The sequence below is a fragment of the Crotalus tigris genome, unplaced genomic scaffold, assembly GCF_016545835.1.
Source record: "Crotalus tigris isolate CLP2741 ecotype Arizona unplaced genomic scaffold, ASM1654583v1 scf7180000018636.906410, whole genome shotgun sequence".
In the NCBI taxonomy this organism is placed as follows: domain Eukaryota; kingdom Metazoa; phylum Chordata; class Lepidosauria; order Squamata; family Viperidae; genus Crotalus; species Crotalus tigris.
The window spans coordinates 879,178-902,706 of NW_024097116.1; the positions used below are offsets into that span (position 1 = coordinate 879,178).

Sequence of the window (23,529 nt, forward strand, 5' to 3'; positions counted from 1 at the left end):
CTTTTGAAATTTATGTTGTCCAGAAACTGACAGTGGTGACCTATCCAAAGGCGATTTGGAAATTAAATGCAGATTTGGGTGTGCTTAACAATTCTGATGCCAAAATAGTTTTCTATAAAATCTGAACATTAAAAAAAAACTTTGAAGAGGCATGGAGCAACAATCAAAGAAAAAAATACATTAGTCAGAAGGTAGGCCAATAGTTGAGCTTCCTAAAATGCTCCAAGTTTCATGCTTAACCACCACTGAACACAAAACTGCAACTCATAGTTCTGAAGAGCTACCTTGTTATGCTAAATCACAACGAGATGTGACATACTGTATGACATTGTTACAATTATCTGAATGGAGATATGACATATGATCATTATCAGAATGAAGTCATTTAGAAAAAGATATTCTGGATTGTGTGTGTATGTGTGTGTATGTGTGTTGTGTGTGTGTGTGTGTGTGTGTGTGTGTGTGAGAGAGAGAGAGAGAGAGAGAGAGAGAGAGAGAGAGAGAGAGAGAGAGAGAGAGAGAGAGAGAGAGAGATTGGTTCTGCTTAGATTTTTATCCTGATTCATGTTTCATGGAAAAAATGGAATGTAAATCTTTCTAATCTTAGCCCATAGATGTGGTATGTATTATGGACAGTCCCACAAATGACTGGCAATTTTGTTGGAAAAAGAAATAAAACTCCGGAGGAAAGATCAATTTCTGGACAAACCAGGAATTCTGAAATTCTCCTCAAAGATATTAGTGAGGTTTTACATTCTCAACAGAAATCACAAGATACTTTAAAAATTATATCTTGTGAAACAGCCTGATGTATGCTTAAGGTTGAACTTAATTATTGTATCCCCTCACTTTTACAGTGACTTTGAAACAAGTCAGCAACATCTACAAAATGGACATCAAAGAATCTGAATACACTCCTGTCTAGACAGTCTACCTCTTTCAGGCAAAATCTGAATCAAATCATCTTCTGCTTTAAGGGTCCTGAAATTTTCCTCAGAGACTGCTGGGAAGTTCTTCTCCCAAATTGCATTCAAGTGCCACTTTTTGTCTTAAAACACCTAACTCTTTTCCCTGACCAGCAGGAAGCAAGGAGCGGGTAGGGGATTTCAATCTGCAACCAAAGTCATATCTACTGGACTATGAATTGTATCCCAGCGGTCTGCTATTCAATCTATAATAACAGTGTTAATTAGCACTACTTTATCTATTTAAGGATAGCTTATCTCTGAATGGCACATGCTTCTGGATCTTAACCTTAGAACCGGAAAGAGAAATAAGGATGAAGGAAAAAAGACTTAGGGAAAAAATGTTCAAATTTTCCTGATGAGACAATGAAAGTTTTTTTTTTTTTTTTTACTGGAAAGAGTTGTTTCTTAAAATATTACCTGAAGAAGGCACTTTCTTTTATGACCAAAGCAATATACAGCTTATGCAATTTATGCAGTTTTTGTAGTTCCTTTTATAACAAGGTAAGAAAATTTGAGGCACAATAATATATAGCGGGGGGGGGGGGAAGGAATGGGATAAAATATATTGTGGAGATGGAAATACACTTGAATTTCTATGTAAAAGAGGATATCAGCTACACCCATATTCCAGACCATTTAGAGCAGCGGTTCTCAACCTATGGGTCGCGACCCCATTTGGGGTCAATCAACCATTTCTCGGGGGTCACCAAACAAGGCGATCCGCCATTTTTCCCCCTCAGGGGGCGCCGCCGCGCATGCGCGCCGCACCGCGCATGCACGGCACGTTTGTGTGGTGGGGGTCGTCGTCACACAAACGTTGAGAACCACTGATTTAGAGTTACTTGCATAAATGGAAAAATGGATTATTCATATTGTATTAATGTATGTACACTTTCCCCTTCTCTCCTTGTTTCTTCCCATATTTTATTACCAGCATGCAAATGAAATATTCTGATGTTCACATATCTTACAGTTTTCATCACTGCCTAAGTGGTTGCCCTTCCTTATCCCATTTTGGATAGAATTACTCTTTTATAAAGCTGAATGGTTATGCCCAAATTAGCTCAGTCTTTTTAAAATAAATTTAATATAAGATTGTTTCACTGATATGCCTCATAAATGGGAGAAGATGGCTTCTTCTCCATCATCTTGAGCCAAGAGATCTACTTCAAATAATGGAGAAGGGGAAAGGCTGGATGAGCTTCCATAGTTTTTATATATTTTAAGGTATCCGTGGGTCAAAAAATACCTGAAATGTTTAACAAACTCAAACAGGTGTCAGGATAAAATAGAATCAACTTGGTTTTCTGCAATTGTTCTAAACCATGGAAATTCTTAGGGATCTCATTATTTAAATTAGCTTTGTTTCATTCAGAATAAAAAGGAGAAAATGCCTATATCTGTAATGGGTAGTGTATTTAAAAACACCGAGAATTGCTTCAGAGAGATAAAAACAGTGCCATAATTTCATCTCTTCCTGAATCCTGGCAGATCCCTCTCTTCTGGGGCTGAAGAAACTCTAATTTATCCACAGGGGATATTCTCACTGATTTCAATGTCCCCAGTGCAGCAAATTTAGTCTGAATCAGCCAGATAACAAGTGAAAAGAGGGGCTTGGGTTCTGAGATCACATCTGTCAGTTCCTTCAGGACCTTACTATTTTCTTGCCTATCTTAACTTGTGTTTCTAATCTGTTTTTTTACGGTACTGTTTTTAATAGGTTGGGCTGTTTTTTCCCTTTGTGTAAAAACGGACGCAAAAAACAAGTTAAATAGTTCTGCTTTCTCCCTGTTGCTTGTTACCTTCTTGCCACTTTCTCCCACTAATAGGCCAATCATTTCCTTGACTTTTTTCTTGTTTTTACATGTTGAAAGAAGCTTTTTTTGTTATTTTTGACTTTTGTCGCAAGTCTTACTTCATTTTGAGCCTCAGCTTTCCTCACTTCATGTTTGTAGGCTCAGGCTGTTTGCTGATATTCTGTCTTAGTTATGTGCCCCTCTTTTCACTTGTTATACTTGTCCTTTTTGTCTTTCAATTTATCAGAGAGTTCTTTTTTTAAAAAAAAATATTTTTCCTTTTTTCCACTGTACAACAAAAATAAAACTGAAAAAATACATTTTTCCCTTAACAAAATTATGTTATACATCTCCTATATATTATTTACAATTTATTTACATCAGTAATCATGTCTTTTTCTTTCTTTGTTCTAGCCAATCATACCATTTGTTCCATATTTCATAAAATTCTGTTGCCTCCTTGTCTTTTAATTCTAGTTTAAGTTTATTCATTTCCGCGCATTCAAGAATTTTATATATAATCATATCGTTCGTAGGTATGTTTTCACCCTTCCAACACTGAGCATATACTATACGGGCTGCTGTCAATATATGTATAATGATGTGTTGGAGTTGCTTTTTGATCTTTAAATTTACTATACCCAGAAGAAATAGTTCAGGTTTGAATTCAATTTGCACCTTGGTTATCTCTTGTATCCGGTTCCCTATCTGTTCCCAATAGCTCTTTGCTTTGAGGCACAGCCACCACATGTGATAGAATGTTCCTTCCTTATTTTTACATTTCCAGCATTCCAGATTCATATTTTTGTACATTTTGGCCAATCTCGCCAGTGTTAAATGCCATCTATAGAACATTTTGTATTGATTTTCCCTATATGCAGTTGACAGTGTCAGTTTGCAATTTATGTTCCATAATCTTTCCCATTCTTCCAGTTTATATTTCGGCCCACATTTCTCGCCCATGCGATCATTGGCCCTTTCACTATTTCTTCCTCCATTCTACCTCTAATAAATATCTGTAGCTTTTTGTTATAAATTTTCCTTCCTTAACTTTAAAATTTTATCCAATTGATGTGGGGTCTGGGTTATTCCATGCTCTTCCATATCCTTACTATGTTAGATTGGATCTGTAAATATGGCCACCAATCTATGATTATTCCTTGTTCTTCTAATTTTTCTCTTGATTTAAGGTTTCCTTGGCTGTCTAATAGTTCTTTGTACCCAATCATCTTTTTCTTATCCAAGGTGTTAGGGTGGATCATCGCCTCCATCGGTGAAATCCAATTTGGAATTTTCCTATAATGTCTTTTTTTGGCTTTTTCCCACGTCCGAATCAACGCATCTCTTATCTGATGTTGATAAAAGTATGTGTATGTTTTCCTATGTTTCCCCCATAAAAAGGCATGCCAGCCAGCCTGTAAATCATGCCCTTCAATCGTTAAAACTCTTTTATTGTCTAGGTTTATCCAATCTTTGATCCAGAGTAGTCCAGCTGCTTGATAATAACTTTCCCATTTTGGGAGTCCAAGTCCACCTCTACTTCTACTATCTTGTAATATTTTCGTGTTTATCTGTGCTTTTTTGCCCGTCCAGATAAATTTATTTATTATTTTATCTAATTCTTCAAAAGAAAGTTTCTCTAATTTTATCGGGACTGTTTGGAACAAATATAATAATCTTGGTAATGTATTCATTTTAATCAACATAATCCTACCTAATAAGGATAATTGTAATTTCCCCCAGGTCTCCAAATCTTTCTTCATCTGTAATATCAATTTTTTATAGTTATCTTCTTTTATTGAGGAGCACCTTGTGGTAAGCCAGATTCCTAAATACTTGATCTTTTTTATAATTTGCAATTCCAGATTCTCTTCTAATTTCCTTTTCTGTTTTTCGGTTAGGTTTTTGACTAACATTTTGGTCTTTTCTCTATTAATTTTTAATCCTGCCACTATTCCATATTTTTCTATTTCTTTCATCAAAATCTTTCCTTTCTCTATTGGTTCCTCAATAAAAAAGACCAAGTCATACGTAAATGCTTGTGTCTTATACTCTTCTGTCTTAACCAGTACCCCTTTTATCTCCTTATTGGCTCTATCAGAGACTTCTTTATGCAGCCATGCTGGTTTCTTTGGAGAGCTGTTATTTTTCTTCTTCATTGGTATTGTGCTAGACTGGGCTTTTAGTATCTCACTTTTCAAAATTTCCCAAGTTTTTTGACAGAATGCTCTACAATCTGCTCTATAATGATCTCCATGTGGGCCACTTGATTTAACATATTTATCATGTCTGATACTATATTTCATCCATACTGCCACATGTGAATCAGTTTAATATTATAAAATTATCAAGGGTGCATTCTACTACAGATAACGAGGTATAAGAAATAGTTATTTAAAATATAGCTTGTATTGTATTTTGTAGGTCTAAGGAAATGAATGACAAAAGCCCTTTTTAACCAGCATGTGGATGTCAGTAATCATGGATCATTCTCTTTAATAACTCTACATGAAACTTGTTCTGGAAAATATATGTGCTCTGGATTGTCTTCAGTTGTTCACAATGGATTTTGAAGATAAAAGCCTACTTTCTAAAACTTATATTTTAATAAACATTATTATTGGTAAAAAAGATAAAGCAGTCTTCAACAAATATATAAGCCACTTTTAAGCATCATAATTTAACATGATACTGGTAATCCTTGAGTTATGAATGTAATAGAGCTTGCTGATTACATTTATAATCTGAGAATTTGTTAATTGGATCACATTAAATGAATTTGATCCCTCCCTGCTTTCCCCAATGCATTCACTAATTGAATGCACAGATTGTTAAGTGCACATGAGGTATCTCAGGATGGGGAAGACCATGAGGGGGCCTAGTATGGAACAGACCACCTGTTTGAACCACCCAAGTCCTACCCCACCCACTGAGATATTTTATGGTCAGCTTACAATCCTTTGAGGTCCCCATAATTGCTTCCCTCTCTCATCCTGCCCCCAGGGTCTCCACAAGCACTGGGCCTACTTTGCTAGCCCCCCCAGATTCCATTTGCTTCTCCCCACCCCATTATGACCACTCGCTTATCTTTTGAAGATCCAGAGTTCCAGAACAGTCTGACTGCTCCTTTTCTCTCCTCGAACAAGCTATCTCTTCTCCAGCTTTCTGCTGTGGGATTTGCATGGCAGTAGTTTTTTTGCCTGCTCCCAGCACTCCAGTGGAGCCATGAGAGCAGAGGCAGAGCAGGATGAGTGTGCCCTCCTCAGCTTAGCTGACTCATGAGGCTGCCTGTGCCAGACATCCAATCTGCTTTTGGAGCACCAGGCAGCCTTGGTGAGTCTGAAGAAGTGCAAGACCATGTCCCCGAAGGCTTCCATCCCCTTGAAAAACGCTTTTGGCATGGAGGACTTAGGCCTAAAGGAGACTGAGCCCCCCAAAGTCTTCTGTTCTCCATGCCAAAAGCTTTAGCCAAGGGGCGGAAGCCTGAAGCAATGCAAGATCCCGCTTTGCCTCTGCTCTGCCTCTTACCACTTACCACTCTGTTTTTGGAGCGCTAGGAGCAGGCAAAGAAACAGTGCTGCCATGCAAACTCTGCAGCATAGAAGCTGGAGAGGGGAAAGCTCACTTGAGAGAAAACTAGTGGACAGCCTGTTCTGGAACTCTGGATCTTCGAAAGGTATGTGAGCAGTCAGTAAGAGGGTGGGATGGAGTCAGTGGGCTAGTATAGGTCCCTGTTAGGTCCCGGGGGGGTGGGGATAGGCAGGGGGAATATTGCAGTGTCTCTATGGTTGGTTGTAATGGTGAACAACTGCCGTGGTGCTGAAATATTCATAACTTCAGAACTGCGTTGTAAGCACTTTTGGAGGATGGTGTCATAACTTTGAACCATCACTAAATGAACTGTCATAACTCGATGACTACCTGTACTCATTTTTCAAAATGTACCTAAAGTCAATAATGTACACCTTTTATGTGTAGATTCTTAACCAAAATATTTGATTGAGAATTACCAATCATCAGCCCTTCGTGAAGTAGTGACAATAGAACTTAAAAAGATATTTTACCATAAAGCAGTTTCAAATTTATTACACAAATAAAACTTATTTGCAAAAATGATTTTCATTTTTTATTGTCAAAACCTATTGTTGTGGGAAAATCCAGTGAAAGAAACAAGAGATAGCAACACAAAACAATACTTCTTACATTAAGATTCAGAGGTGTATTTCATTAACAATTTGACCACATACAGATGGTCATTATCTTGCAATATTAAGAAACTAGTTCCTTGTTCTTTCTTGTTGACCATCAATTTCCATACATACCTGTGTACATCTGAAATCACCATCCATATGCTATTATCAGTTCTCTATTTCACACAGTTCTAACCTTCTTGTTCCAAATATACTTAGGAAACTGTCTACTTTGCAAAATCATATTACACAAAAAGCAGTTGCATAACAAATTACAAATAGTTCTTTCATATTGTGAAAACACTCCACTTTGTTTCATATCTTCTTCATAAGGCCTGTTTTGATTTACCTAGGCCCAATTATACATAAAGAATCAATAGGCCATATTCTCACTTCTCACACTATGTAAATTCTCACAGATATTAGCTAAGATGAATAGATGTCCTGATGCTGATTGAGTTCAATGGTTTCATCAAGGCTTATGCCTACAAAGTTTTTTCAGAAGTACAACACTATTATTCACAATGAATAATATTGTCATGTGTAATAATTTACATTTTTGTATATATCATTTAAATAGCCTTTTTTTTGCTAGTTCCTGGCAATAAATTTCAATGTATCAAAGCTATAGCCCAAAGTCCTTCTCACATTGAATACTGGAAGTTATTCTTGCAAGACTAAACTAGAACTTACTTTATCCCTGCTGCAATAAATGATCCTGCTTTTCACTTTTCTAAACATATATTCAGTCATATATTGAGGGTCCTGCCACAGAGAGTCTTCTAATTTCTCATGGTGATGCCATAGCTATGATGATGAGATATTGTTGGCTAGTCAGAGAGCATTATAAGAAGGGACTAATTTTCTTCTGAAAGTTGTTAAAGGACTTCTTTTTCATGATGCTTCTTCAGTTTTTCTGCATGATAAAAAAATGGACAAAACTGAGGTTCTGGATGGATTCTTTGGACATGAAAAGTGTAAAGAATAAGAAATTCCCTGAAGAAAACTTCCAGTTGCTGATCATGGGCAAAGTGTAGAAGGATTTCTGCAGAGAGGGAAAGAGTTTGTGATATCAAGCATATGTTATTATGCAAATTCTTATAGAAACCATTTATTTCACATGTACAATAATCTCCTGACCTATGTGACATAAGTTGTTTATTGTCAGATATCAGTTTTGTGGCTTTATGATGTGTGGATGGAGCTAAAGGAAAAGAAATGTAGAAAAGTTCATATTAAAGCTGATCCTAGCCCTATAAAATAAAGTACTATGTTTATTGTATCAGCTACAGTCATAGAATCTTGCAATTCTACATGTGTTTCCCTCTCCCTCTCTTCATCTTCATGTGAATTAGGAAGGGGCTTGTCTGAGACATTACTTCAAGTTATTTTCTGGGCCTAGTCTCAGGCTCCTCTTATCTGACAGCTGCCTTGGTAATGGCTCTCTTCTTGTCCTCCAAGGCCATTCCCTCTTCCCTCTACAGGTTCTGGAGGAAATAAACACTGTTTACACCAGTGTTTCTCAACCTTGACCATTTTAAGGCAAGTGGACTTCAACTCCCAGAATTCCACAGCCAGCAATGCTGGCTGTGGAATTCTGGGAGTTGAAGTCCACATGCCTTAAAATGGTCATGGTTGAGAAACACTGGTTTACACTAAACAAACGATTTTTTAACTCAGTTCAAATCATATGAAACAGATAATACACATATGGTTTTCTTCAGAGAAGGTAGATGGGATTGGCGTCAAAGAATACTTCTTATGCACACCTGTAAAAATAATGAGATTTTGAATTTTAGAAAAATATATTATAAAATGGTGACACCATATTTTCTCTAAAAGACAAAAAAAGAGAAAAAGGAAAATAAAATGTAAAACCACATTTTCCCTTGTAAAAGGGAATGTTCCTGGTTAGTAAGGGAAGAAGGGTAGATCTTGTATCCTGATGAGGAAACAATGTCTTACTTTATTTGTTCTTCTAGTTTCTGGGAGTTGATATTATTTTGACCTTCTGGGTATTCATAGAAGTGCAACCCAATCCTAGATCCGCAATATTTGTGAGAAAAAAAAACCCACAAATAGTCTCCCTGATATGATTAGTTAATGGTTATTATTATTAAACTCCAGAGTAATTTAAGGAAATTATTGGATAGTATTGGATGCTAACCTTTGGACATAATAAATGCAAAAAAAGATATGTCAGATAGCAAAAGTAATTTAATTAGATATTGAAATTCTACACTGCCAATTTCACCTGAGTCACTCGGGGTCATTTACAATAAAAATACAGTGTTAATACCTAGAAAAATGAGGAAATGGTTTACATAACAATTTTATTGTTAGCTTCTGTATTCTTATCAACCTTGATATTTCCTTCTGAAGAGTTGAAAGGACTACCTGAAAGGCTGAATTATTGATTGATTTGTTTGTTGTGTATCAACATAAAGTTCCCAAGATTCTCATGGTGTCTCCTCTTATCTGTCAAGGTCATATTCTTATTCCTCCTCCAAGATTCCTTGACAACAAACAAACAAGCATAAAATGAGGAAGGCATGGTGAAAGCAGGAAGAAATCAGCTGCAAAAGCCAAACTGCTGAACTGAGGTTTTGTGGTTCAGACATTGCCTGAAAAGCTATGAACAACAGGCTGCTCCTGGTCATTGCTTTTCTTCTCTGCCCAAGCTGCTCTTCTCAAAATGGTAAGTTAAGAAAAAGAGAAACCAAGGGGTTACTAAGGAAATCAGTTTCTGCTGCATTCATTAAAGGAACAGTTACTTTTAGCAAAAGCAAAGAGTTCCATTTTTCATCTGTGGCTTTCTGGAAATTTGTAATAACAGATTGTTTAAGAATATCATAGACTTATAAGTACAATCCTCTTCTCAAACACAACATTTTTCAGCAACTTATTTGTGAATAGAAAAATACTTTGCATTAGTATTCGAAATTCACACCCATTTTGAGGGACTTGGTCTGAATTAATAAAGAACCTGCTGTGATAATAACCAAGTGATTATCATTTCTAATAATGTACTTTAAAACTGGTGTAAAAGTTTAGTCTTTAATTTTATTGAACTATTTTGTTTAATGGTTGATTTTACTTATAAACAAAAAAATCCCCAAATTTGAAATGAACAGTTGTAAAAATGGAATATATTTATGGATTATATTTCCCCACCATGTAAACATTTAGATGCTATTATTCTAAAAATATAGATTATAGAGAAAAAGGACTTTTCTTGGCAATAAATCCTACTGAAGATTTCAGACTTAATTTTTTCTGGGCCTATATAGAAGGATATGTTAGTACTACAGCTATCCATACTTTCAAATCCACAAGAGGGTATTAACTAAACAGGTTCTTTTTCTCAACACTTCCCTATAGATGACATGATTTTTATGACAGCCTCTATTAGTGCTCTGGTCTGCCACTATAGCACATAATGTCTGCATAAGAGCATTGATCACACAGGGGCCATGTCTGTAACATTTTATACAAAGGAAATGAGTCTTCATAAGTCAGAAGTTTGAAATGTTAGAGATGTATCTCAGGTTTACATCAGGATAAGTACAAAAACAATTGGTAGATATCTCACAATGAGAATATCCTTTAGGCGAAGACACAGAGGAGTAATATTCTCGTTACAAGCTTTGCTTATATTGATACTAATTGAGCCTTTGAGCCAGTCATTTATTTAGCACTGTTTCTGTGTGCATTTTAAAAATACTATAAACACGTACAACCTGAATGGATGCTCATTCAAACATATTTATTAGTGTCTTTTGTAATCAGTCAGAGATGCTGATGGGTGTTTTCTTAGTTTGGAATATGGCCAAAGTCTTCAATCTTCATGCTTTCATGTTTAATAGAAGGAGGAACAAATTGTAATGGTCCACCCAGGATTGAGAATGGGGATATTATTACTTTATCTGAGAAGCAGTACAGATCTGGCTCTTCAGTAGAATTCAGATGCCAAAGGTTTTATGCCATGGAAGGCCAGAAAATATCTTTCTGTGACAATGGGATCTGGACAAAAGTGCCCATTTGCCTCGGTAAGTAGAAAATAAAATCTCCATCCAATTTTCATGAGCAGTTCTAAGGATTAGGATCCATTCACTGCTTTCTTTCTCTCTTGCATAAAGATAATTTAATTGGTCTTGTCTGGCAGCAACTCTCCTTTATATACGATTTCAGTTCTAAATCTGAGGAGAACTGGCTAGTAGGTGAAAGCTAAATTCTATTATTAGACCTTTGCAACAAGATTTGGATTTGCATTTGGATCCTTCTCTAACAGATTTATTCTCTTTGAGATCCCTGTATGATTCCCACGGCTGAACTGGAAAGGCAGAAGATAGAAGTTAAAGATGGAATGGATGCCTCTGAAAATATATTTGTTCAACGTGGACATTCTATAGAGTTGATCTGTAGAACAGGATATGTCCTTGCAGCAGATTCTTCCCAGTCAGCTTCTATAATCCATTGTGATGGGACAACCCCTTTGATTCCTAAATGCAAAGGTGACTCAAAGGATTTAATTTTACAAACCATAGCTAAGTTAGTACAAAAACAGTACATAGCATCCTTGAGAGTTTTTCCAAAAAGATTGCTCATTCATCGATGCAGGATAATATATCTGCATGGCAATACCATTTATATAATTGAATGGTATAATACAGCTCACATCCATTGTTGAGCTACTATATATTTCTATTTTTAAAGAATTTATAACTGTTACCATACCAAAATCTAATTTAGTTACTGCTAGAGAATATTGCTTTACTTCTGATCTTGGCACTATTAGATTAGTGGATGCCTAATGAGGGACATTTTGCATTTCTAGAAGTTTAATATCTCCCAGAAACAGTAGTTTCACCAAAGGCATCAGAAGAACATTATGGAAATATTTGTTTGTTTGTTTATGCATTATGACAGTTGCCTAACTGATAAGAGGATGCCTAATGAGGGTCATTTCTCAATTCAGGCAGTTTAACATCTCCCAGAATCAGTAGTTTCTATATAGGCATAGGAAGAACTTCATGGAAATGCTTATTTGTGCATTCATGGCATTTCTCTATCATGTTTTTCCTTGTGGAACCAAAGAATAAAAAATGCACACTTATACACACATGCCCTTGTAGCTCTTCAGTCACCTGTAGGTGAGGAGAGAGGCTAAAACCCTCATCTTAAGGCAGCTGATCCCAGAGGAGGGGAGCTTCAAGGAGAAGACCTGATACAATTTCCTAACCAAACTGATAATTGGGGATTCTTAGTGAAAATTGTCTTGCCATTCAAGCAGTGGTTATTTGGAAAATTCAGTGTCATAGATAGCCCATTCTTGAACCATATCCAGCCTTAAAGGTAGTGAGCAGCTCCTTGGATTGCATCCAGAGGAACACTGGTATCCAATGTAACTTCTACAGCAGTGCTGTAATAATACAGAACTAAGATTACATAGCAAACATGCAGTATATTGAATTCTAGATCAGCTGACATTTCCAGGGTTCACCCAGGACAATCCCAGGAAGAGCAATTTGATTAATTACATGTTGTGAAGGTGGTTTCAATTCTCAACAACCACATAGATCAATTTTCTCCAGGACAATCTATCCCAAATTTGATTCTTTAGACCAGAGGTCTTCAAACTTGGCCCTTTTATGACCTGTGGACTTCAACTCCCAGAATGACCTGTGGACTTCAACTCCCAGAATTCCTCAGCTGGCTGAAATCCACAAGTCATAAAAGGGCCAAGTTTGAAGACCCCTGCTTTAGATCTTTCAACAATGCATCCATCACCACGGTAACTGAGCCCATCTATAGCATTAGGTAAAAGCTGAACCATTAAAATGTGGAACTCCTAATTTGCAATTCTTGAGGAAAACAACACTGGGATTGACAGTGGGACTGAATAGCAAATATGGAGATATCACACGGTAGTTTTACATTTTAATTCAACACTAAACTGCAGAAGAAGAAGAATTATAGCAACTTGCTGAAATTTATTTACGATCTTCAAAATGAATATCAAGGTACTAAAAGCAGTTTTAGTCAGGATGGCTTATTTCACAGTATATTTTAGGTATCAGTGGAAAGTTTTAAATTAGTTAGTACCCATCAGTGGCTGCTGATTAAAATTATCTGATGGTGCGATATATATATTTTCAAAATAATAATATTGTTTTTTCTGTGCTGATACAAAGCAATGCACATCATGTGATACAAGCTCAAGCTTTTCTTTTTTCAATATAAGATATGATTTATTTTCTCTAGAAATTATATGCAACTCTCCAAGAATATCGAATGGCTCTTTCCGACCTAAAAGAAGTATATACCGTGACGGGGATCTAATTCAAATTCAGTGTAACAGTGGATTTACCTTTGAACCAGATAATAGAGGACAGGTGGTTGAATGCACAAAAAATGGGTGGTCACCTCCATCAAAATGTGTCTGTAAGTAGAAATTGCATACATTACTATGATTTTAGCCAATTTAACTCTGCACAAGCGTAATTTTTCACATTATTTTACATGAAAATCTCTCTCTCTCTCTCTCCCTCTTTCTTCAGGGACAAATTTCACCCAGCACATTTTAGCAGATTTTGCACATGTCTAAAGTTCCGATTTAGTTGCAACAGGATACTGTAAAGGACAGACTTGAAAGAAGGATGTTCTATCAGAATAGAATAAACAAGATTGTACAATTGCATTCCCATTCAACTTGAAAAGGTTCTAAATACATACAGAATAGGTGCAAGAAATGGGTTTCAACGAAGTGTGGAACATCTGCTTATCAAACAAACAGACATGAATAACCAAAGTTATAGGCAGGGCTTTTTTTGTCATAGAACGCCCAGAATGGAGTTCCAGCACCTTTTTTGGATAGAACCTTATAGGGTAGGTTGTATGACCTCTGTGAGTTCTGGCACCTTTTTTTTTTTTTTTTTTACAAAAAAAGCACTGGTTATAGGCAAATTTACAAGCAGATAGGTACACACATCTTACAGTGGAAAAATAACACAGACAGTAGTACTTCTCTTAGCAAATGAATAGGCCTATTGTAAACATAGATACAAATTATAGGTTGGTGAACCTAAATTTTGAACTGAAAAAACAGGAGGTCTCAAAGTTGTTAAACAGCTGAAAATGTTACAGAATGAAATGAATAGCTTTTTAGAAAGTGAAAGAAAAAGGCAGAGGATAATTTATTACAACTGCCTTGTTCCAGAAATAAGAAGAATCTCACTTCCTGATTGATGTATAAATGTTTATTTATTTATTTGTTTGTTTATTTACTTACTTATTTATTACATTTATATAGCTGCCCATTGTGTACCAAGTATTGGGTGGCTCACAACCAAAATATAAAGTCCCATCTATCAACAATGAAAAATATTAAAACTAAAAACCTAGCATTATAATCAAAGTTAGGTCAGCTTAGTCCAGTTCTGGGGGGAGGGGTGGAGGAAGCTAGGTCTCAAATGCTTTATGAGAAGTAAAAAGACGTTCCATTGGACAGGGACTATCGTGGAAAAGACAAGCTTTCTAGGTCTCCTAAGATGGCAACATTTAAGGGAAGGGGCTAGTCGGATGCACAATGTATCTGATCTGGTAGAATGGATAGATTTCTTAGGAAAATAACCTAGTCCTATGACATATAGGACTTTAAACTTAATAACTACCTCTGTAATGAAACCAGCTTCAGATATAAATCTGAAGTTGCTCCTGTTGAACCTGTGAAATATCAGTCTCAGGAGACACAAAGACAAGATGCAGTTGAGGCTGAACAAACACAGGGACTCCCTGGACAGCTGAAGAAGTCAGATTTTGATGTAAGGCCTCCAAGTCCCTCCACCAAGCAAATACGATTCCATGAAGTTTCTTCCCCAGCAAGGGAGTAAATCTCTTAATTAGTGACAGGTGGCTACATCCTGATTTAAAAAGCAGCTGTGATCATATTTCATTTGCTGAAAACAATGTCTAAGCCTTGGTTCTATTGTGAGGTTCTTTCACATTTGGTTCATGTAAGAAGTTTTGAATCTCTGGCAATTGGACTGGCTGACAACCTGACCTGGCTCTTGGAACCCTGGATTGGAATTGGACTATTCTTCTGCATGCTTCTATTTAAAAAAAGAACACTTCAGACAACTTCTGGTTCATTAATATTCTTTGTTCACTGTTAATCTCTGCAACCTTGAAATATATTTGCTAAATAATATTTCCATAGCAACCATATTTGAATATGAAATGAATTTAAATTCTTGTCTTTAACTATCCTTTCCTTCCTTCTACAATTTTTTCTAGTAATAAGTATTTCATTCATTTGTTATCTAGAAAGAAAATGAATCAACTACAACTAAAACTAAAAGGGAAGCTTTTCTCTTGTTTTCCCCCTTTTGACTATTTCTTTATGTCCTTAAGCCTTTGACAGTTTATAGGCAGATGGTCTCTCTTGTTTTGCATTATTGCATTTTCTTTGCCATTATTTTGCAGAATCCACCAATTCTCTTTTCTCTAAAACTTTAAACAATCTGCATCCCCATTAAAGTATTTATTTATTTCAGAAGTTATCTGTAAAAATAATATTTCAAATTTGACTGGGTTTCCAATTTATTTATTTATTTATTTATTTATTTATTTATTTATTTATGAGACTTATATACCGCTTTAAGTGCAAGCACTCTCTAAGCCAGTGGTTCTCAACCTGTGGGTCAGGACCCCATTTGGGGTTGAACGACCATTTCATGGGGGTCGCCAAACAACGCAGTCTGCCATTTTTTTCCCCTTTTCCTTAGCTGTGCTACTCCCTTTAATCTATTGCTTTTGAAAGCCAATAGATAGACTCTCTTGATAGAGTCTAATTCTATTGGCTTTCCAAGCCATAGGAAATTGTCCAGGCTGTCTCTGCCCCTGCTGAGCCCGCCGAGTCCATTCTGCAACGGTGCTGCCCTTTAGTAGTCCTCGCTTACGACCGTTGAGTATCCTCGACTTACAACCGGTTGGGGGTCGCGGCATGTAAAGGTTGAGAACCACTGCTCTAGCGGTGTACACTCAGTAAGGCAATGTATATATATCATATTTACCTTGCCCCAACAATCTGGGTCCTCCTTTTACCTACCCCGTAAGGTGGAAGGCTGAGTCAAACCTTGAGCAAGTGGAGATTTGAACCGCTGACCTGCTGACAAGTCACTAAAGTGGCCTCGTACTGCACTCTAACTGCTGCGCCACCTCGGCTCGTATTTATTTAATACTTATATCATACTTCTGACAGGTCTTTTGCTGGTGACTTTAAAGTCTTAAAATTGTTATTTCTTTTCTTTAACCCAGAATGAAGGCTCACTCGTGAAGTGTTTGCTGTTCTGAAAAGCCCTTTTAACTTTAAAATAATTTTAATATGAATGTGCTTAAGTGAACCCAATGTCCTTAAAGGTTTCATTTTGTTACCTTGGTTGTTCTTCGTCCTCAGGGTTAGTTCTAATCAGTGTTGATTGAAGGAAAGGTGTAGCTCACAGGTCTTACTTTACAGCTTTACAACTCACAATATCACATGAAGTGTCGCGACATATCGCAATTTCTTTGGCATTTCTGGCAATGGAGTGGGCGCGGTTTCAGTATGATGCATCCGGCCCACGGGCTGGCAATTTGACACCCCTGCTTTACAGGTTGCCTCAGTGCTCAACACTTCTGTTTAATATCAACATGTAGACACTGGGTGAGGCTGAAGGCATTTCATTTGATTGTGAAAATAACTGAACAGTAGATGGCTTTAAGATTGATTTTGGTCCATTCACAGTGAGTGTGATAAAAGAGCCATTTATTCAATCTATTCCTACCTGAATCCTATTAGGATGAAAAATGAAATTAGAATTACAGAATGTCTTCTCTAATCATTTATGTTTGTTATCTAGCATTTCTTTTTATTATTATTATTCCATTGATTACAGAGAATATTCATGAAAAAAAATCTCTGTTTGCATTTTATAGTAGAAATAACTTGCCAGGCAAACCCCATTGAACATGGAACCATATTATCTCCAAAGTCCATTTACAAGGAAGGTGAGAGAATACAATTCTCATGTAATGAAGGATACAGATACGTTGACAGACCAGATGCCTTATGTACTAAGAATGGATGGAGTGCAAAACCTCAATGTACATGTATGTATATGTTGCTAATGGTCATGGTTACTCTGAAATCTTATACACATTTGATGCATAGGATTGCAGCTCCAATCTGATAATTTAGGGAAGGAGCCTCTGTGTGTTTGTATTTGATTTCATTTTCACCAGAGATACTTATATATGACTTGAATAACAAGTATTGTCTTTTTCTGACCCATTTTTCTTTTCTTTAACGTGCAAAAAAATGCTGTTTCAGGTTTTCTCTGAATTTATGGCTTATTTATATTAATGCTGATTGCCTACCGTGGCTATAATTAGTTTTAAAGGAATAATTTAAAAAGTGCCACTAATTCTATAATTTCAATATTGTTACCAGCCATGAAAAATAAAAATCTGGGGTCTATAATTTCCTGAAACTTGTGGAACCAAACTGCATTCTATATTGTCTTCTAATTTTAATTGATCAGATTTAAAATGTCTAATGCCTTTCTTCAGAAGATCATTCTTCTTCTTTCTTCTGAAGATCATTTGGGACAAGCATTTATTTCTGTCTGTAATCTGCCATATATAGTCTGAGCCTGCAATAGAGGTGGGGCCAAATAGGAACGAATGTTTCATGCAGCATTCCTTGGACAAGGGAAATGTAATTAATCAGGACAGACATCTTCTGACTCAAAGTTTAGAAAAAAGCACTTGTTTCCTTTAGGGACAATTTGGGTGATAATCCCACAAGGGAGCAACACAAGCTATTTTTGGAGGCAGAACTGAGCCACAGAAGAAATTCTATTTCAGATCGTGTTTTTCTATACAGCTTCAGATTGTCCACATCAAGGAAGTGATTGCCTGGCAAATATTTTTGAGGAAGGCTCCTCTTAACAAATTTCAGTGAAGGTAGTCTTAAGCTTCCTATGGAGTTGATTTAGCCCAGCCATCTGATGAGGACTGAACTGAACTGAACTTCATATGAATCAGAGAAAGTCCCACAGCATGTGTTATGAGCAAATTGGAAAAAAAATCATAAAACAAAATAAATTCTATAGCTCCACTTCAAGGTTTATAGCATGAGGATCTCGCCTAATTTTGCAGTAAATTAGTCTTCTAGGCAATGACTTATTGACCATTTATCTCTATTCATATTCCTCCATAGAAATGCAATGTCCTCCTCCAGAAGTGACAAAAGGCCACATTGAACCTAAACGATCGCAATATATGTACAACGATACAGTTGAGATAACCTGTTATAAACAGGTGTTTTTTACAAGAGTCACAAGAAAGTACATTTCTAAATGTACTGCTAATGGTTGGAACCCCCCTGCTCTCTGTAAAGGTAAGCAGCTTTTTTTTTTATTTACTTTGGTTTTAGCTTCTTTCTAGAGCAGAAATTGCTTTATTGTTAATAAATGATAAATTGATTTATTCACAATAATTGTTTATGAAATAATAATGTTAGCTGGAGACTAGTTTATTATAATTAGCAGTAGTAATAATAACATTTCTATAACTTTTCTTCTTGAAAATGTTCTAAAGTCCTTTAAAATATTCATAAAATTGTTCCACAAAAAGCAAGGAAAAATGTATTAAAAGCAAATTAAATAGTAATAACCTTATTCCGTAGCATGATGCTACTGTACAGAAGACTTGCTTCATGCTGTCACTAATCATAATCCATAAGCCAAAGCCCAGGGGAATACTTTCCTGAATATTGTAGGGACCCAAGAAAGTGATTTAATCAGAATGAGTCTTTGAAGAAGCCAGATCCTGTCACAATCAGTAACAGAAAGCTTTTGCTTTTCTTCTTTGCTCAGCAGAATTTAGATTACATTGGAGCACATACGGAAAGCAAAAATAAATGAACAACGGCTGGACTATGTTATACACGAAAAATGGAGTATACATAAAAGATTACACTTTTTATCCTTTCAGTTTATTTTCTGAACTAATAATTTAACACATAATACATTCACACAGGGACCCCTACTTGCCCAATTCAGGATCTGAACCTGAGACAGGCAGAAGCATGCAAACATGTGTTAGGGAAACAGTAGGCTGTCCTTGCACCATGCACACAGGCTGCATGGATATGCCCAAAGTACTCCCTGTTGTTTAGTACCTAGTGGCTGTGTCTTCCTCAGCTATACAAGTCAGCATTTTTTGGGAAGTTTGTTTCCCAATAGATGTCAAGGTAAGAGCTGTGGGGGAGCAGTGGTTAGAATGCCAGAAATTTGATTCTAACCAGCTCAAAGTTGACTCAGCTTCCATTGTTCCGAGGTTGGTAAAATAAGGTCCTAGATTGTTGGGGGCAATATGCTGACTCTGTAAATCACTTAGAGAGGTCTGTACAGGTAATACTTAAGCGGATATGTAAATCTAAGTGCTACTGCTATTGTTATAATTGAAATATCCTATTCAACTTGCAAAGTTTGCAAGCAAGTTAGTGGCAGAAATGTAACATTGAAAGTAATGTGGGAGAAGAGAGTAAGGTGAGTGTCCAAGGGCAAGAGGCATTCCAGGCCAATTTAATTTTTTCCTTCCTAATTAGTAATTTTAAAGAAATCTTTCAGTCACCATAGACAAAGAGGAAGTCTTTTCTAATAGCTATTGTAATCCTTTAAAACCAAAAATATTTTTGCTTAGTGTTCAGTTCATGCACTTCAGTTGGAATGTTCACAAAGGTTTCAACTATTTGGGGAGTAGAGATATGATAAAAGATTAGTTTCACTTCTTTGTACAGATAACCTGCCACTTGGATTGCTTTTGACCATGAGCTACAAGTCTTCTGAAAGCCTCATGTGACAGGAAGAAGAGTCTACCAGTGGTCTGTAAGACTAGTAAATGCCCATCCAAAAAATAACCAATTTGATAAATCTCTGGAAGGAATAAATAGCTGAGATGGTGCAGTGGTTAGAATGCACTACTGCAGCTACTTCTGCAGACGGGCAAGTTGGGGACAATGCTGTGTATTCATACTCTCAACCAACTGTTAGGGGAGGCCTCTTTGCTTCAAGAGAAACAGTAAATGTAGATGAGCCTATAGGAACACGCACAGTGAAATTTGCTAGCACATGAACAGACCTACTTTTTTGCATGGCACATGAGTAGAATGATTGCAACATTAGGAGCAGAATCACAAGTTGAGGATCATAACTTTGATTATTACTGAAAAGGCAGGCAGAAGGGCTGAACACCCCCCCAAAAAAAGTTGAATGGAAGAGGTTGCAGGAATGAAATGATTAGTTATAAAGAGGGAAAGGAAAAGACAGTAAATGTTTCATGTGAAGTCAGTAAATACAATACAAGGCGTCACTGTGCAGAAGCCATGTTGTTACAGAGAGAGGGAGCATACAACAGGAACCAGAAATGCATCACAGAAACAATAAAATGAAATACAGAGTAGCAAAGTGATGTAGGAAACAAATACAACAGAGATGAATGATAGAGCTGCATATAAGGGAAACTTAACATCCATAACAGTAAACGTTAGAACTCAATCTCAGTCTAGAATAATAGAAACAGAAGGATCTCATGCCCTGGTTGGTTTACAGGTCCTTGAGAAACACAAAGAGCACACTCCAATCTCTATAAAGGTTGTCAAAAGCCACAAAACTATGTGATCCAGAAATTGTTAATGGTGACTTATCCAAAGGTGATAATTGGGAAATTAAAGATGTGGTATAATTAGCAATTCTGATGCTAAAATGGTTTTCTACAAAAATTAAACTTTAAAATAAAATAACCTTAAAGAGGCTACAATCAAATAAAAAATAAATTAGCCAGAAGGTGACCCCGTAGTTGACCTTTGGCAGCATTTTCCTAAAATGCTCCAAATTTCCTGTTTAACCACCACTGAACACAAAATCTGTAACTCGTGAGGAGTTCACATGTCTTTTCAAAAACACCGAATTCTGAACTATTTTGTTATGCTAAATCACAATGAGATATGATATATGATATTATGACAATATCCTTATCTGAATGAATTGTTTAGAAAAAGATACTCTGGGTTTTTGGTGTGTGTGTTTGTGTGCGTGTGCGTGTGTGTGTGTGTGTGTGTGTGTGAATCTGCTTAGATTTGTATCCTGATTCAATATCCAGCTATTGTATCAAGTTACCTAACATGTTGCATGGAAAAAAGGGAATGTAAATCTTTCTGGTCCTAGCGCATAGATGTAGTATGCATTATGGGAGCTCCCCCAAATGGCTGGCAATTTTGGTGAAAAAAAAGTAAAATTCCAGAGAAAATATTGATCTCTGGGCATAACAGCAGTTCTGAAATTCTCTCTGTTGAAAATCTCCTCAAAGATATTAGTGAGATTTTATATTCCCATCAGAAATCACAAGATCTTGCTCTACACACAATTCTTAATTCCTAAGCTAGCTATATACTCTGACCAGCACAATAGTACTACTTTATCTAATGATACCACTTTATCTGAACAGCAAAGTTTCATGATCTTAAGCTTAGAATTGGAAAGATGCACCAATTTTCCTGATGAGACAATCAAATAATTTTCAATGGAAAGATTCATTTGTTAAAGTATTAGCTGATGAAAATGTTTTCTTGTAGGACCAAAGCAATATAAATTAATCCTTAGCTTATGCAATTTATGCAGCTTTTGCAGTTCCTTGAATAACAAGTGAAGAAGATTTGAGATGCAACAATATTAACAGCTGAGGTGAAAGGAATGGGATAAAATATATTGTGGAGATGGAAATAAAGTTGAATTTCGATGTAAAAGAATTACTTGCATAAATGGAAAAAGCAACTATCCATATTGCATTAATATATGTATACTTTACCCTTCTCTCCTTGTTTTCTTTCCACCTTTTATTACCAGCATGAAAATAAAATATTTGTTCAATGAATGATGGCAGTCCTTTTTAAGCAGTGTATGGATGTCAGTAATCTTTAATAACCCTATATGAAACTTCATTGTGTTCTGGAAAATTCATGAACTCTGGATTGTCTGCAACTGTTCACAATAGATCTTGAAGATAAAAGCTTACTTCTAAAAGCTACATTTTAGTACTTATTATTGGTAAAATGGTAATGCAGTTTTCAACAAATATATAGGCCATCTATACATTTTTCAAAATGTACCTGAAGTCAATAATGTAACCTTAATGTATAAATTTTTAGCCAAAGCATTTGATTAATGAGAATTACCAATCATCAGCCCTTCTTAAAGCAGTGACAAGAAAACATTGAAAATGATATTTTAGCACGAAGTGTTGAGTTCGTTAAATGAATAAAATTCATCTGCAAAAATGATTTTCATTTTTTATTTTCTTTGTTGTTGTTAATTGCGAAGTCGTGTCCGACCCATCGCGACCCCATGGACAACGTTCCTCCAGGTCTTCCTGTCCTCTACCATCTTCTGGAGTCATTTAAGTTCACACCTACTGCTTCAGTGACTCCATCCAGCCATCTCATTCTCTGTCGTCCCATTCTTCTATTGCCCTCAATCTTTCCCAGCATTAGGCCCTTCTCCAGTGAGTCCTTCCTTCTCATTAGGTGCCAAAGTATTTGAGTTTCAACTTCAGGATCTGGCCTTCTAAAGAGCAGTCGGGGTTGATCTCTTCTAGGACTGACCGGTTTGAACGCCTTGCAGTCCAAGGGACTCGCAGGAGTCTTCTCCAGCACCATAGTTCAAATGCCTCAATTCTTTGGCGCTCAGCCTTTCTTATGGTCCAACTTTCACAGCCATACATTGCAACTGGGAAAACCATGGCCTGGACTATACGCACTTTTGTTGGCAGGGTGATGTCTCTGCTTTTTAGTATGCTGTCTAGATTTGCCATAGCTTTCCTCCCCAGGAGCAAGCGTCTTTTAATTTCTTGATTGCAGTTTATTTTCTAAAAATATGTAAATTCTCACAGATATTATAGCTAAGATGAATACATGTTCTTATGCTGATGGAGTTCAATGGTTTCATCATGGCTTATGCCTAAAAAAATCTTTCACAACACTTTTATTCACAGGTAGCATTTACTGTCATGTGTGATGATTTAAATTTTTATAAAGGTAAATATTTCCCTGTCAGTTATATCTGACTCAAAGTTACGACGCTCATTTCTGTTTCTTGGCCAAAAGAGGGAGCATTGTCTGAAGACAATTTTGGTGGTCATGTGGCCAGCATGGGTAATTGCCAAAGGTATGCCACCGAAATGGTACCTATTAATCTACTTACATTTGCATGCTTTTGAACTGCTAAGAGAGCAGGAGCTAGGGCAAGTGCCGAGACCTCAGCCTGTTGCGGGGAGTTTGGGCCTCAAACCTGGGCTGTCAGCATTCCAGGTGATAAGCTCAGCATCTTTAAGCACTGAGCCACACACAGAGTCCTAAAGTTATAACAGTTTATTTAGTGACTGTTCAAAGTTACAAGGGCACTGAAAAAAGTGACTTATGATGGTTTTTCATATTTATGGCCATTGAGGCATCCCTGTGGTCATGTGATCAAAATT

The 23,529-nt window shown here is 36.5% G+C and overlaps 1 protein-coding gene across 1 annotated transcript in view; it reads left to right on the forward strand.

Moving 5' to 3' along the window:
• Positions 1-21,821, forward strand: part of LOC120313360 (complement factor H-like) — a 75,751-nt gene extending 53,930 nt beyond the window's left edge. The window contains exons 18-24 of the mRNA XM_039355197.1: positions 858-1,469; positions 9,441-9,652; positions 10,821-11,468; positions 13,219-13,398; positions 16,930-17,103; positions 18,215-18,394; positions 19,799-21,821. The gene's annotated coding sequence lies outside the window, so the exon portion shown is untranslated. The remainder of the gene's footprint in view (positions 1-857; positions 1,470-9,440; positions 9,653-10,820; positions 11,469-13,218; positions 13,399-16,929; positions 17,104-18,214; positions 18,395-19,798) is intronic.
• The last annotated feature ends 1,708 nt before the right edge of the window (positions 21,822-23,529 follow it).